General features: G+C 40.4%; 1 protein-coding gene across 1 annotated transcript in view; it reads left to right on the plus strand.

Annotated features, from left to right (window-relative positions):
* Positions 1-13,442, plus strand: part of DAW1 (dynein assembly factor with WD repeats 1) — a gene marked incomplete at its 3' end in the record, with an annotated part of 61,843 nt that continues 48,401 nt past the window's right edge. The window contains exons 1-2 of the mRNA XM_079924093.1: positions 1-16; positions 7,053-7,118. The remainder of the gene's footprint in view (positions 17-7,052; positions 7,119-13,442) is intronic.

Here is a 13,442-nt window from a genome sequence, read left to right on the forward strand (position 1 = left end):
AAGGAATCTAGATAAGGTAAGAAAGACAAACGTGATTAAACCTACCCAAGAGTATACTATTAACTTTCTGTGATGAAATAAGGTCTATGGAGGACTGTTGTACTAGGCCTTGGCTTACTCTGACTTTTTCTGACTGAAAGGATAGGTCATAAATTCGAATTACTCAGACTGTAAACTATTCCTCATTGTATTGACTTTTCCACCAAGTGTCAAGATTCCAACTGGGGACTAACGTCAGGTACTTAACTATGGCCTCAGTTTGGTGATTGAATTAGCACAAAGCACCATTTATATCCACAGACTTTGGTGATTCTGCAAATTTGTTTTCTTTCTATGGTTCTGACTTAACTGAAACAGATAAACAAGGTTGATGAATAAATCCGGTACAATGAAGTAGTTATAGAAAATGCTGCCCAAGCTCTGGCATGGTACAACACATTCTCCATTCCTCTAATTACTAGAATCTGGGCATTTTTAAAAAAATAAATTTATTTATTTTGTTTATTTACTTATTTTTAGCTGTGTTGGGTCTTCGCTTCAGCACACGGGCTTTCTCTAGTTGTGGTATGTGTGGGGGGCTACTCTTCGTTGTGGTGCGTGGGCTTCTCATTGCGGTGGTTCTCTTGCTGTGGAGCACGGCCTCCAGGCACGTGGGCTTCAGTAGTTGTGGCGCCTGGGCTCAGTAGTTGTGGCTCACGGGCACTAGAACGCAGGCTCAGTAGTTGTGGCGCACAGGCTTAGTTGCTCCGTGGCATGTGGGCTCTTCCCAGACCAGGGCTCGAACCTGTGTCCCCTGCTTCGACAGGCAGATTCTTAACCACTGAGCCACCAGGGAATCCCAGAATCCAGGCATTTTTAATAGTCAATGGTCACACGTTTGAAAGGCTTAACATGGAAAACTTTTTTCATGTTTCTTGTTCTTGCTGTCCTCCTTCTTCACTTGAATATCAGTTATCTTAACAGGAATATATTAAGGTTGTTTTTTTAACATCTTTATTGGAGTATAATTGCTTTACAATGGTGTGTTAGTTTCTGCTTTATAACAAAGTGAATAAGCTATACATACATATATATCCCCATATTTCCTCCCTCTTGCATCTCCCTCCCACCCTCCCTATCCCACCCCTCTAGATGGTCACAAAGCACTGAGCTGATCTCCCTGTGCTATGCGGCTGCTTCCTATTAGCTATCTATTTTACATTTGTTAGTATATATAAGTCCATGACACTCTCTCACATCATCCCAGCTTATACTTCTCCCTCCCTGTATTCTCAAGTCCATTCTCTACGTCTATGTCTTTACTCCTGTCCTGCCCCTAGGTTCTTCAGAACCATTTTTTATTTTTTTAGATTCCATATATATGTGTTAGCATACAGTATTTATTTTTCTCTTTCTGACTTACTTCACTCTGTATGACAGGCTCTAGGTCCATCCACCTCACTACGAATAACTCAATTTTGTTTCTTTTTATGGTTGAGTAATATTCCATTGTATATATGTGCTACATCTTCTTTATCCATTCATCTGTCGATGGACACTTAGGTTGCTTCCATGTCCTGGCTATTGTAAACAGAGCTGCGTTGAACATTGTGGTACATGACTCTTTTTGAATTATGGTTTTCTCAGGGTATATGTCCACTAGTGGGATTGCTGGGTCATATGGTAGTTCTATTTTTAGTTTTTTAAGGAACTTCCATACTGTTCTCCATAGTGGATGTATCAATTAACCCACAGCCAACATAGTTCTCAATGGTGAAAAACTGAAAGCATTTCCTCCAAGATCAGGAACAAGACAAGTTTGTCCACTCTTACAACTATTATTCAATATAGTTTTGGAAGTTTTAGCCACAGCAATCAGAGAAGAAAAAGGAATCCAAATTGGAAAAGAAGAAGTAAAGCTGTCACTGTTTGCAGATGACATGATACTATACATAGAGAATCCTAAAGGCTCTACCAGAAAACTACTAGAGCTAATCAATGAATTTGGTAAAGTAGCAGGATACAAAATTAATGCACAGAAATCTCTTGCAATCCTATACACTAATGAGGAGAAATCTGAAAGAGAAATTAAGGAAACACTCCCATTTACCATTGCAATAAAAAGAATAAAATACCTAGGAATAAACCTACCTAAGGAGACAAAAGACCTGTATGCAGAAAACTGTAAGACACTGGTTAAACAAATTAAAGATGATACAAACAGATGGAGGGATATACCATGTTCTTGCATTGGAGGAATCAACACTGTGAAAATGACTATACTACCCAAAGCAATCTACAGAGTCAATGCAATCCTTATCAAACTACCAATGGCATTTTTCACAAAATAGAACAAAAAATTTCACAATCTGTATGGAAACACAAAAGACCCCGAATAGCCAAAGCAATCTTGAGAAAGAAAAACGGAGCTGGAGGAATCAGGCTCCCAGACTTCAGACTATCCTACAAAGCTACAGTCATCAAGACAGTATGGTACTGGTACAAAAACAGAAATATAGATCAATGGAACAGGATAGAAAGCCCAGAGATAAACCCATGCACATATGGTCACCTTATTTTTGATAAAGGAGGCAAGAATATACAGTGGAGAAAAGACAGCCTCTTCAATAAATGGTGCTGGGAAAACTGGACAGCTACATGGAAAAGAATGAAATTAGAACACTCCCTAACACCATACACAAAAATAAACTCAAAATGGATTAAAGACCTAAATGTAAGGCCAGACACTATAAAACTCTTAGAGGAAAACATAGGCAGAACACTCAATGACGTCAATCAGAGCAAGATCCTTTTTGACCCACCTCCTATAGAAATGGAAATAAAAACAAAAATAAACAAATGGGACCTAATGAAACTTCAAAGCTTTTGCACAGCAAAGGAAACCATAAACAAGATGAGAAGACAACCCTCAGAATGGGAGAAAATATATGCAAATGAAACAATTGACAAAGGATTAATCTCCAAAATTTACAAGCAGCTCAACATCAAAAAACAGGAATATATTAAGTTTAAATTCACCTGAATTCCAGGTGATGAGGAAAGTGTTGGATTTAGATTCATTCAGACTCAGGTCATAACGAGTTCAGTGCTTTAGAGGCCCAAATCTGGGGAAGAAGAGAACTTCTGGATTCCTAAGGGATGAAGTCTAGAGCCTGACCCAGGTAGATACAGGATCCAAGGTGAAGGGCTGTTATGGGCTGAACTGTGTCACCCACCCCCAAAACGCATATGTTGAAGTCCTGACCTCCACTGCCTCAGGTGTGACCGTATTTGGAAATAGGGTCTTTAAGGAGGTAATTAAGGTTAAAAAAGGTCATAGGGGTGGGCCTTAATCCAATATGAGTGGTGTCGTTATAGGAAGGGGACACTTGGACACAAATATGCACAGAGGAAGACCACGTAAACACACAGCAAGATGATGGCCATCTACAAGCCAAGGAAAGAGGCCTCAGAAGAAACCGTCCTGCTGGCACCTTGATCTTGGAGTTCCAGCCTCTAGGACTGTGAGAAAATTAACTTATGCTGTTCAAGCCTCCCAGCCTGCGGTATTTGTTCCAGCAGCCCTGATAGATGGATAGGGAGGTGAAAGAGAGCGAATGGAAGCTGATCCTGAGAACTTTGGGATTTATCACAGGTGTTGATAAATTCACTCAGCGTGGTGCATAAATAGGTTTTCACACAAGATCTTCAGTTCCTTAGGTGACGTCTTCTGTCACAGAAGTTTTCTCACATCTATCTCAGCCATGTTATTGGGATGGGACTACGTTCATTGCGAGGAAAAGTACTGGCAAAACTTAATAAATGAAGGTTCCCATCTGATCTGAACTACCTGGCAGTGATTGATTCAACTCTCAAGGCAGAAGCTGACACACAGTTGTTCTGTGAAAAAGGGAAGGTTATCACTGAGTCCCCCCAACTCTGCCCCCAATAACAGGAGAGTCAGGAAGCTCTTTTTTCTTCATCACAGACTCCAACCGCCTGCCCTTGGTTCAATACATGTTGGATAGAGGCTCCAAATAGATAGCTCAGGTGGCATCTGTCTCCTTTAGTAAATCGAGTCTTAGGCAATTGCAGTGAATGCCTTGACCTTCCCTCACCCTGTTCATGGCTCCCTGGATTCAGCACATCTGGTGCGGTTTCATCTGGCCTGGATTCCATTTGCGGCAGGGATTCCGTCTCCTCAGCTTCCACCCTCAGGGCTCCCTGCTGCCTCTTCCAGCCACCACCTCCCTGCTCACTCAGCTCTGACTTTGTCTGGGCCTGACCGGCCCTCCACTCCTCTCTGCTCCACTGGAAAAATCGGCTCACAATCTCTAAATGCAAAACCAGCCTGCAGATGAGTTAGCCCACGTGGAAATGTCAGCTGGAGTAAAGGGATGTTTTCCCTTTTACAATTATGGGGGTAAAAATATTGTCTCCTACCGAAAGTAAAAGAAACTCCGACAACAAAAAACCTAAATTGCACATTTGAACCTACAATTGAGGAAGAGGCTTTTTTTTTTTTTTTTTTTTTAACCCGTAAAAATCACTGTGTGATAGAAATGCTATGGAGGTTAAGGGACCAACATGGGTTCTGCCTGGGACTTGCAGAAGGCATCTGAGATCAAGAAACACAGGAGCTGAGCGGTGTGTGAGGACATGTTTCAGGTGGGGAGAAGGACATATGTGCACAAACACACACTTGCTTCTGTCTGCGTGTGTATGTATGCTGCAGAAGTGGCTGGAGAGGAGAGTGGAAGAGACAGTAGTCACATGAAGACAATGAGAAATCAGCAAAGGGATTCCAGCAAGGAGTGACATGGTCAGACTGAGCTGACTCCTCTCTGAGGACAGCTGCCTCTCTTCTTGCTACTGCTCCCATTTCCGTACATCTGCTTTGCTTCATTTTAAAATCCCACACAGTCCTCTAATTTCTTGATTCCTCCCTTTTCTTTCCATCTATCTCAGGCTCCAATTATTACCCCAGCCAGCCTAAACCCCATGATGTGCGACCAAAATAATTCTCCTGCCGACATCCTTGTCCTTTTGCTTCCTTGTCCACATCCAAGCTACAACACTGCATGTGGGGTTCAGTCCAGCCCTTCTTATTCTTAATTTGCAGATGGCTAAGCCCTGGTGGCAGAGTTCTACCACCTATAGTCTGGTGCTATTGCAAATTCATGGTTTTTGAAATCAACTGGGCTTTCACTATGACTGTCAAAGCAAAAATGGCACTGCACAAAGTTAAATAAGCAAAGATGACTTTGTTCAAGGCTATTGCAATAGGGGAGAGAGGCCAGAACTAAAGTCTGGACCTAATTCCCCTGAAACAAAGGGCAGGAGGGTTTTTCAGAGCCGGGGTAGGCTACCATAGTCCTTCTGTGTTTGCTAATTGGCTTTACCTACCACTCCCATGACAAAAAAAAAAGTAAACTTTCTTGTATCTTCATTGCATAAAGCAGTTTTGTGACTTGGTGCAAGGTGCCCACTGGGGTTAGGCTTCCATTCTTCCCAGAGTCTGGGAGGTAGTGGCACTATTTTCTTTGATGATTATATTTCACAGGGATGGTTCCCAGGTGCTTGAGAAAGACACTCCTGAGTTGTAAAACTGGCAAAAGACTTTTAAAAATGATTTAAATTTCAAAGGGCCAGAGAAAGAATTTATAATGACAAGTTTTCTGTGATAGATGCTCTAAGGAAAGGGAGGTCAGGGACCTAGAGGGAGGAAGAGGTCTAAAGTTTGGTCAGACTGGCGGAGATGGGGGAATGGTAAGGCCGTCTTAGCTCATGGTCAAGTGCTCCCTTTTAGGTGAACTCAGCAGCTTCTCCCTGGTGTGGACTCCAGGCTGGGGCTTGTTTGGGAGCTGCCACAGGGTGTTTGTTCTCACTGCCCTTACCTTCTTTCTGCTGCTTTCACCACCTAAGAGATTTTCCAGCCTCTAATCTCTTCCCATGGGAACACACCTTGCATTCATTGCCATATTTATCCTCAAGAATTGAGTTTTACCATTATAATTGGGTTATACATTTCTCCTGGGTTCCCATTACCTATCAAGTCCCCAGCCTGGGACTCAGGGCCCTCCACGATCCAGTCCCTTCCTGCCTCTTGGGGTAACTTGTGTTCTACACACTGCGGGCACACTGACTTCCTTTCCATGGCTTAGGCAAACTCTGTCATTTTCTGTTTTCACATCTCTCTCTACAGCTTCATTTAGAATGCTGCCCTCATCCCCATCTAGATCAAGACCCCCTTCATGTGCTTCCTCCTTCATGGACCATTCCCAGATCAGTCCAGTCCAAGCTATGCCCTCATCCTTCTGAGCATGTGTAGCATGTTGTGTCTCTCCCAGTGATGGAGTGTTCACCTTGTTCTCCCCTGAATTGTACCTTCCACACGTGCTTCATCTGTGCACAATGCTGGGCTCTGTTTTATGAAAAAAGCATTACACTGCTTCTACCTCTTTGAATTTTTTGCAGTGCCTAACATAGGACTTTGTACCTAGAAGGTGCTCTTTGGATAACGTTGAAAGGCTAGGATCTATATCAAACTCTGAGATCCTGCTAGCCTATTTATTAGATGCAGAATATATATGAAGTTGTTAACCATGAACTTACTTCTGAACAGACCCAGATGAATCTCATGTTTATTTATTTACTAATGTAAATTCTCTACCCTAAACATCAGATCAGACTCTTTCTACGATATTTAACTATCATTTAGCCACTTGGATTTACAATTTTCGGAAAACAGTGTAGTGGATATCCAAAAGCGGGATGAGAAATTAAAAGGAATTTGGGTACAGCTGTCGTCTACCTCTGTCACCAATCCATCACCAGTTGAAAGCAACACTCAGTGTCACTATCAAAGTCAGAACCTTGGAGTGTTTGGCTTTCATTCCCAATTATTTTTCAGGTTCTCAAAGGTGATATTGGAAGAAATTTGCCCCTCCACCTTTGCTTTCCAATTTGGGCTCATTGTTTACCTATCCATAATCACTGGGCTCTTTCAAAATTACAGATTTTTGTTATTTTTTTGTTACTTTATTTTGTTCTGTTTTCTTGTCTATCTTCAGTCAACTCTCCCACTGTTTATGTTGAGTTGGATCCACAGAAGGGGTGAAGTTAACAAGCATCTTGAGGTAAGACCCCAGTGAAAATTAAGGAGTGATTAAGTAGGGAAGTGAACATAAATTGGCATTTATTTGAAAAGAATCCCGAATGCTATGTTAAACACAGTGTTCTTTGCTCAGCCAACAACTGAGTAAAAGACCAACATCAGGGCCTCTGGAGTCACTTTTTTTCAATGCCATGGTTTTTATGTTGTGCCTCCTACTCTAAAACAGGTCCCTGTTTTAGAACAATTATCTTTAAGATTACGTCTAATCTTGTATCCAGCAATTCCATGGTTCTGGGAGATACTACTTTGAGCTCCTGTTCTGGCGTATTACTATATAGAATGTGCTTTAAGCTGATAAAAATATTCTTAAAGAGTTTAGTAGTATATCCCATACCATTAAAGTTTAATATACATTCTGTAAAGTAAAATGTGGATTTTTCAAGTCACAATGTAACTTGGGCATTTCCTTTATCGCATAATTTTGGAAGAAGTTATTTCATTGTGAAGTGGCTTTTCTTAATAGAGAGTTTCTGCTAGGGTGGTAAATTACTGCAGACGATAACGTAATCTGCAGGAGAGGAAGACTGGGAAATATCAAAATGTCAGCATTGAGATTCCTGCATCACATGGCAGATTAGGTCTCATGACCTCTGCAAGCCTTTAAACCTTAAAATCCTATGTACCTGTGTGTGGACTTCCATGCTAGGCAGGTTGCATCATAATCACCTGGGGGAGATTTAAAAAATATATCGTAGGCTCTACCTAGGGAGATTTTTTTTTTTTTTTTGCGGTACGTAGGCCTCTCACTGTTGTGGCCTCTCCCGTTGCGGAGCACAGGTTCTGGATGCGCAGGCTCAGCGGCCATGGCTCACGGGCCCAGCCGCTCCGCGGCATGTGGGATCTTCCCGGACCGGGGTACGAACCCGTGTCCCCTGCATCGGCAGGCGGACTCTCAAGCACTGCGCCACCAGGGAAGCCCGGGAGCATCAGTCAACTGGATAGCTCCGGGCATACAGAGATGAAGATGCCCATCCCTGCCCATTGGATGGGCCAAGTTTAGAGAGGCTGTGGAGCAAAAGGAATTCCTGTAGACTGCGAGTTGGAATGTAAATTGTTACCACCTCTTTGGAAAACAGCTTGGCATTTTTTACAAAACCCGAACATAAGCACACACTGTGACTCAGCAGTGCTGTCCCATTCATACCCTGGAGATACGTGGGCACACACGTGCCAAGATTCTTGTACAAGAATGTTCTCAGCAGCACTGTTTATAGTAGCTGCAAACTGGTTCATCAACTTTAGAATGGATAAACCGTGGAATATCGCATGCAGTGGAGATCTAAACGCAGCAACAGCTTAGAATTTTTAAAAAAATTTTTTATTTTATATTGGAGTGTGCTTGATTCACAATGTTGTGTTACTTTCAGGTGTACAGCAAAGTGATTCAGTTATACATATACATATATCTATTCTTTTTCAGATTCTTTCCCCATTTAGGTTATTACAGAATATTGAGTAGAGTTCCCTGTGCTATACAGTAGGTCCTTGTTGATTTTTTATTTTATATATAGTAGTGTGTATATGTTAATCCCAAGCTCCTAATTTATCCCTTCCCCCGACCTTTCCCCTTTGGTAACAGTAAGTTTGTTTTCTAAGTCTGTGAGTCTGATTCTGCTTTGTAAATAAGTTCATTTGTATCATTTTTTTAATGACTCCATATATAAGTGATATCATATGATATTTGTCTTTCTCTGTCTGACTTACTTCACTTAGTATGATAATCTCTAGGTCCATCCATGTTGCTGCAAATGGCATTATTTCATTCTTTTTTTATTGAATAGCCTAGACTTTTGAACATAGCATTGAGTGAAATAAAAAGGACAAGAGAGAGCGATATATAGGATCTATCTACAGATCCCATTTTTATAAAATTCAGAAACAGGAAAAAATTCAACCTTACTGTTTAGGAATGCATGCAAAGGTGGTAAAACTAAAGAAAAGTGAGGAAATGGTTAGCATAAAGGCAAAGAGTACACTTATTTTCAGGAGAGAGTAAGGAGAATGTGACCAAAATAGGGCACTGTGGGCTTTTGGGGAGTCTAACCTGGGTGGAGGTTCTGTGAATTTTTATAAATATTTGTTCAGTGCCCTATACATTTGTTTTATGCATTCCTTTCATATGTTGTTATATCTGACTTGTTTTTTTAAGGTTAAATTTACAATTCTGCTTTGAATTTTGATTGAGGTTAAACCTATGAGGTGAGAAGGTGATATAAGTGGGAGAACTGTGGCATTCTATAATGATGGGATTGCTTTTCTTTATTTATTTTATTTTTATTTATGTATCTATTTATTTTTATTGAGTATAGCTGCTTTACAATGTTGTGTTAGTTTCTGCTGTACAGCAAAGTGAATCAGCCACACGTATACATACATCCTCTCTTCCTTGGATTCCTTCCCATTTAGGTCACCACAGAGCATTGAGGAGAGTTCCCTGTGCTATACAGTCGGTTCTCATTAGTTATCTATTTTATACATAGTAGTGTATATATGTCAATCCCAATTTCCCAATCCATCCCACGCCCTCCTTCTCCCCTGAGGACATTTCTTTTTTTTTCTTTTTATGAAACCAAAACAGGAAGACCTAAAGAAAAGAAGAGGAATAAGGAAAACTTAGAAGGGAAAACTGAGGCACAAATAGAAAGGAGAAGAGAGAGTAGGGAATGAGTCAGGAGGAAGACAGAGAGAAAGATATCAAAGACATAAAAACTAAAAATATAGGCAAGAGCTAGAGTGAAAAAGGGAAGAAGGAAACAAAGAAGATCTGAGAAGATGGGTTGTTAAGACCATATCCCTCTCAGGTGAAGAAAGGGGGAAAATAAATGAAAGAGAAGCGAGAAACAAAGTTTTAGCACAAAAAACAAAAGAGAAATTGATCAGAAATGTCTAATGGGAATGTGAAAATTAAAAGTTCACAAGGCAAGAATAAAATGAGGCTTATTTTTCAAAGAACAATATCTATAGAAAACCAAGAAGGCCCAAAGATCAACAAAACCAAGTAATGGAAAAACCTTTAGAAAAGAAACAAGAAAGGCATAAGAGGAAAAAAACAATCCTAATAGTTCAATCATATAAAGATGTTAAGGGAAATAATCGGGTGAAAGGAGCAAAAAATTTTTAATTTATGATGCAAGTGAAAATATAGAAGAAGAAAAAAGGGTAAAAACTGTTAGATTTTCTAAATTTCAGGTCTCTTTGCATTTACTCTAATAAAAGTAAAAGCAAAATGGAAGGAAAGGATGAAAAACACCACAAAGCCATCCCTTTTGAGTCGCTCCAAGTCATTAAAACAGGGGAAAGTCAACCATTGCAGGAAGGAATGGGCAACCTGGTGAAAGCTGGGAGAAGGATGGGAATATAAAAGTAGAGGGATGTCAAAATCATGAGTTCACTTTTCCTTGGGGGTGCGACACTCCCTCAGCTGGAAAGTCAAGTTCCACTCAAGCTAAGGGAGCAGTTAGGAAGTGACTTCATGAAAATCTTCCTCTGCTCTGGGGTAATTTGTGCCTTTCATGATTTAACTCAGTCTACCACATCTTGACCTAGTTGAAAACTGGGTCAGACCATTTTTTTAAACGGAAGCCTAAAAACCACCCTCCTTTAAACAAATTCATATTTTGCACTATTTTCTATGTTCAGTTTCTTAGTTCTATCTTTTTGGAAATGTTAACAAAAGCTGCTTGAGCCAGCTGAAGGCCCTGGCCGCTAAATCCAGAAAGGACTGAAAAGAAACCTGGGATTTCATAAAATATTCAACAGTAGGAAGACTTACTCACAGCCCCTCTTTGTATGGCCCTGGGTGTTAATTTATATGACACTTGGCTCATTTTAGCCCTGACATTTCTCTTTTTCTGAGCAATTATGGAGGTCCAGTTGAGTTTCATTTTGGCTCAAAGATTTATATGAGGTGCTGAAGGAAGACAGTGTGGCAGGAGTTGGGAAGTGTGGAGTGAGTCATAAGTGGGGCTGCGGAAATAGGTTAGGGGCCGGGATTCCTAAGCAATGTAAACGTGTTTGGGAGGATTATAAAAAGAGTGGCACTGTGCACAGATTAGCATTTTGAAGCAGATTAGGAAGGGGCTAGAGTGGCTGGCGGAGTGACATGGGAGAAATTGTCCTGAGTGTAGAGCTAGTATGTGATGCTGTTCATTGGTGAGCAGACTTTCATCCTGGCCTGAACCACAAAAGCCCCTTAGAGAATGATTATCCACGCTCTTTTTGCCATCTGGCTGGTTGGAATGGGTATGATCCCCAAGGAAGTTTGCCAGGTAAAATAGAGGATACCCAGTTAATTTTGAATTTCAGATAAGCAACACACTTTTTTAAGCATTATTATGTCTCGTGCAATATTTGGAGCATACTTATACTAAAAGTATTATGTGCGCTTTATCTGATATTCAAAATTAATGGGGTGTCCTGTATTTTCATTGGCTAAATCTGGCAATTGTATCCTGAAGGCAGTCTTGGCAGCCACAAGTAGAAGAAGATACAGTCAAAAGATGGAAAAAGCCTGGGTCCCTGAATCAAATGCATCTCTGAATCTAAGCCTACATGACAACTGCACAGGAGGGCTACCTAGATTTTAGGACTTCCAACCTCCAGAACTGTAAGAGAAAAAATTTGTGCTTTAAGCCAGGAAGGCGGTGGTAATTTGTTACTGTGACCACAGTAAGAAAATACATAGTCTAATACTTTGGAATTACTGAACCTCTTTTCATCTCTTTTTTTTTTTTCCTTTTTCTTCTTCTTTGTGTACCCCATAGACACAAAGAATGTCAGAAATGGAAAGGACATTGGAGATCATCAAAATCAATTTGCTTGTTTTCAGAGGAGGGAACCGAGGACAAAATCACCATTTAATCCACTTGCATAGTAACTCTCAGCATTTTTTCCCTCGATGCTATCTACATCTATCTACTCTCTTATATTTCTCTTCCTCTTTCTTCTCCTCATCTAATTATCTCCCTCTTCCCAATTCTTTCTAGTCTTCCTATTTCCAGCCCCCTTCCTTTTCTCCATCAGTTATCCAAACTCCATCCGTCCAACTTTCCATCCTTCTATCCATCGATCCATCGATCCATCCATCCATCCATCCATCCATCCAACATTCTCTTCCCTGCTTTGTTCATTATTCCAAACAAACACTTTTCAAATTCATGAATCCCTGCTTCCCCCAAATACTTAGTCATTTTGATGTGTTACTAGTTATAGATCCATCTGAGTAAAGAAACTTCCTTTTTAAAAACGCAGTATCTTTACTTTGGTTGTTGAGTTTTCATAGGCAAGAAACATCTGGGGCACTTGTTAAGATGCCAATATTTTGGAGACACTCAATTTTGTATACATGTATTTGTATACTGTTTAAGTACTTCATATATTTGTATATTGTTTAAATACAGAAGGTCCATGACTTAATGATGGTTGACTTGAGATTTTTCGACTTTACAATGGTGCGATACACATTCAGTGGAGACTGTACTTCGAATGGAATTTTGGTCTTTTCCTGGGCTAGTGAAATGTGTGGTACAGTCCTCTCTCGTGATGCTGGGCAGTGGCAGTGAGTCTCAGCTCCCCACCAGCCATGCGATCATGGGGGGAAACAACCAACACACTTACAGCCTTTCTGGACCCAGACTACCAATTTGCTTTTCACTTTCAGTACTTTCAGTATTGCATAAACTGCATGAGATATTCAACACTTTATTATAAAATAGGCTTTGTGTTGGACAACTTTGCCCACCTCTAGGCTAATGTAAGTGTTCTGAGCACATTTAAGGTAGGCAAGGCTAAGTTAGGATGTTTGGTAGGTTAGGTGTATTAAAAGAATTTTTGACTTCTGATATTTTCAAATGAGTTTATTGGGACATAACCCCATCATAAGTTGAGGAAGATCTGTACTTTGAAAAGCACTTTGCAGAGGCTACCTTTTTCAAAGACTCTGGGATTTCACAGATCACTTTTGAAAAAGGTGTGTGTTGCGGGGAGGGGTGGGAGGGGATAAGTTGGGAGATTGGGATTGACATATACACACTACTATATATAAAATAGATAATAAGGTAATAAGAACCTGCTGTACAGCACAGGGAACTCTACTCAATACTCTGTAATGGTCTATGTGGGAAAAGAGTCTAAAAAAATTGAGAGTGGATATATGTATTATATATGAATATACATTCAGATGTACAGCATAGTGAATCAGTTATACATACACGTATATGTATAACATTCACTATGCTAACACAACATTGTAAATCAACTATACTCCAAAAAAATTTTTAGAAAAAGG

The sequence above is a fragment of the Stenella coeruleoalba genome (genome assembly GCF_951394435.1).
Source record: "Stenella coeruleoalba genome assembly, chromosome: 6".
Classification (NCBI taxonomy): domain Eukaryota; kingdom Metazoa; phylum Chordata; class Mammalia; order Artiodactyla; family Delphinidae; genus Stenella; species Stenella coeruleoalba.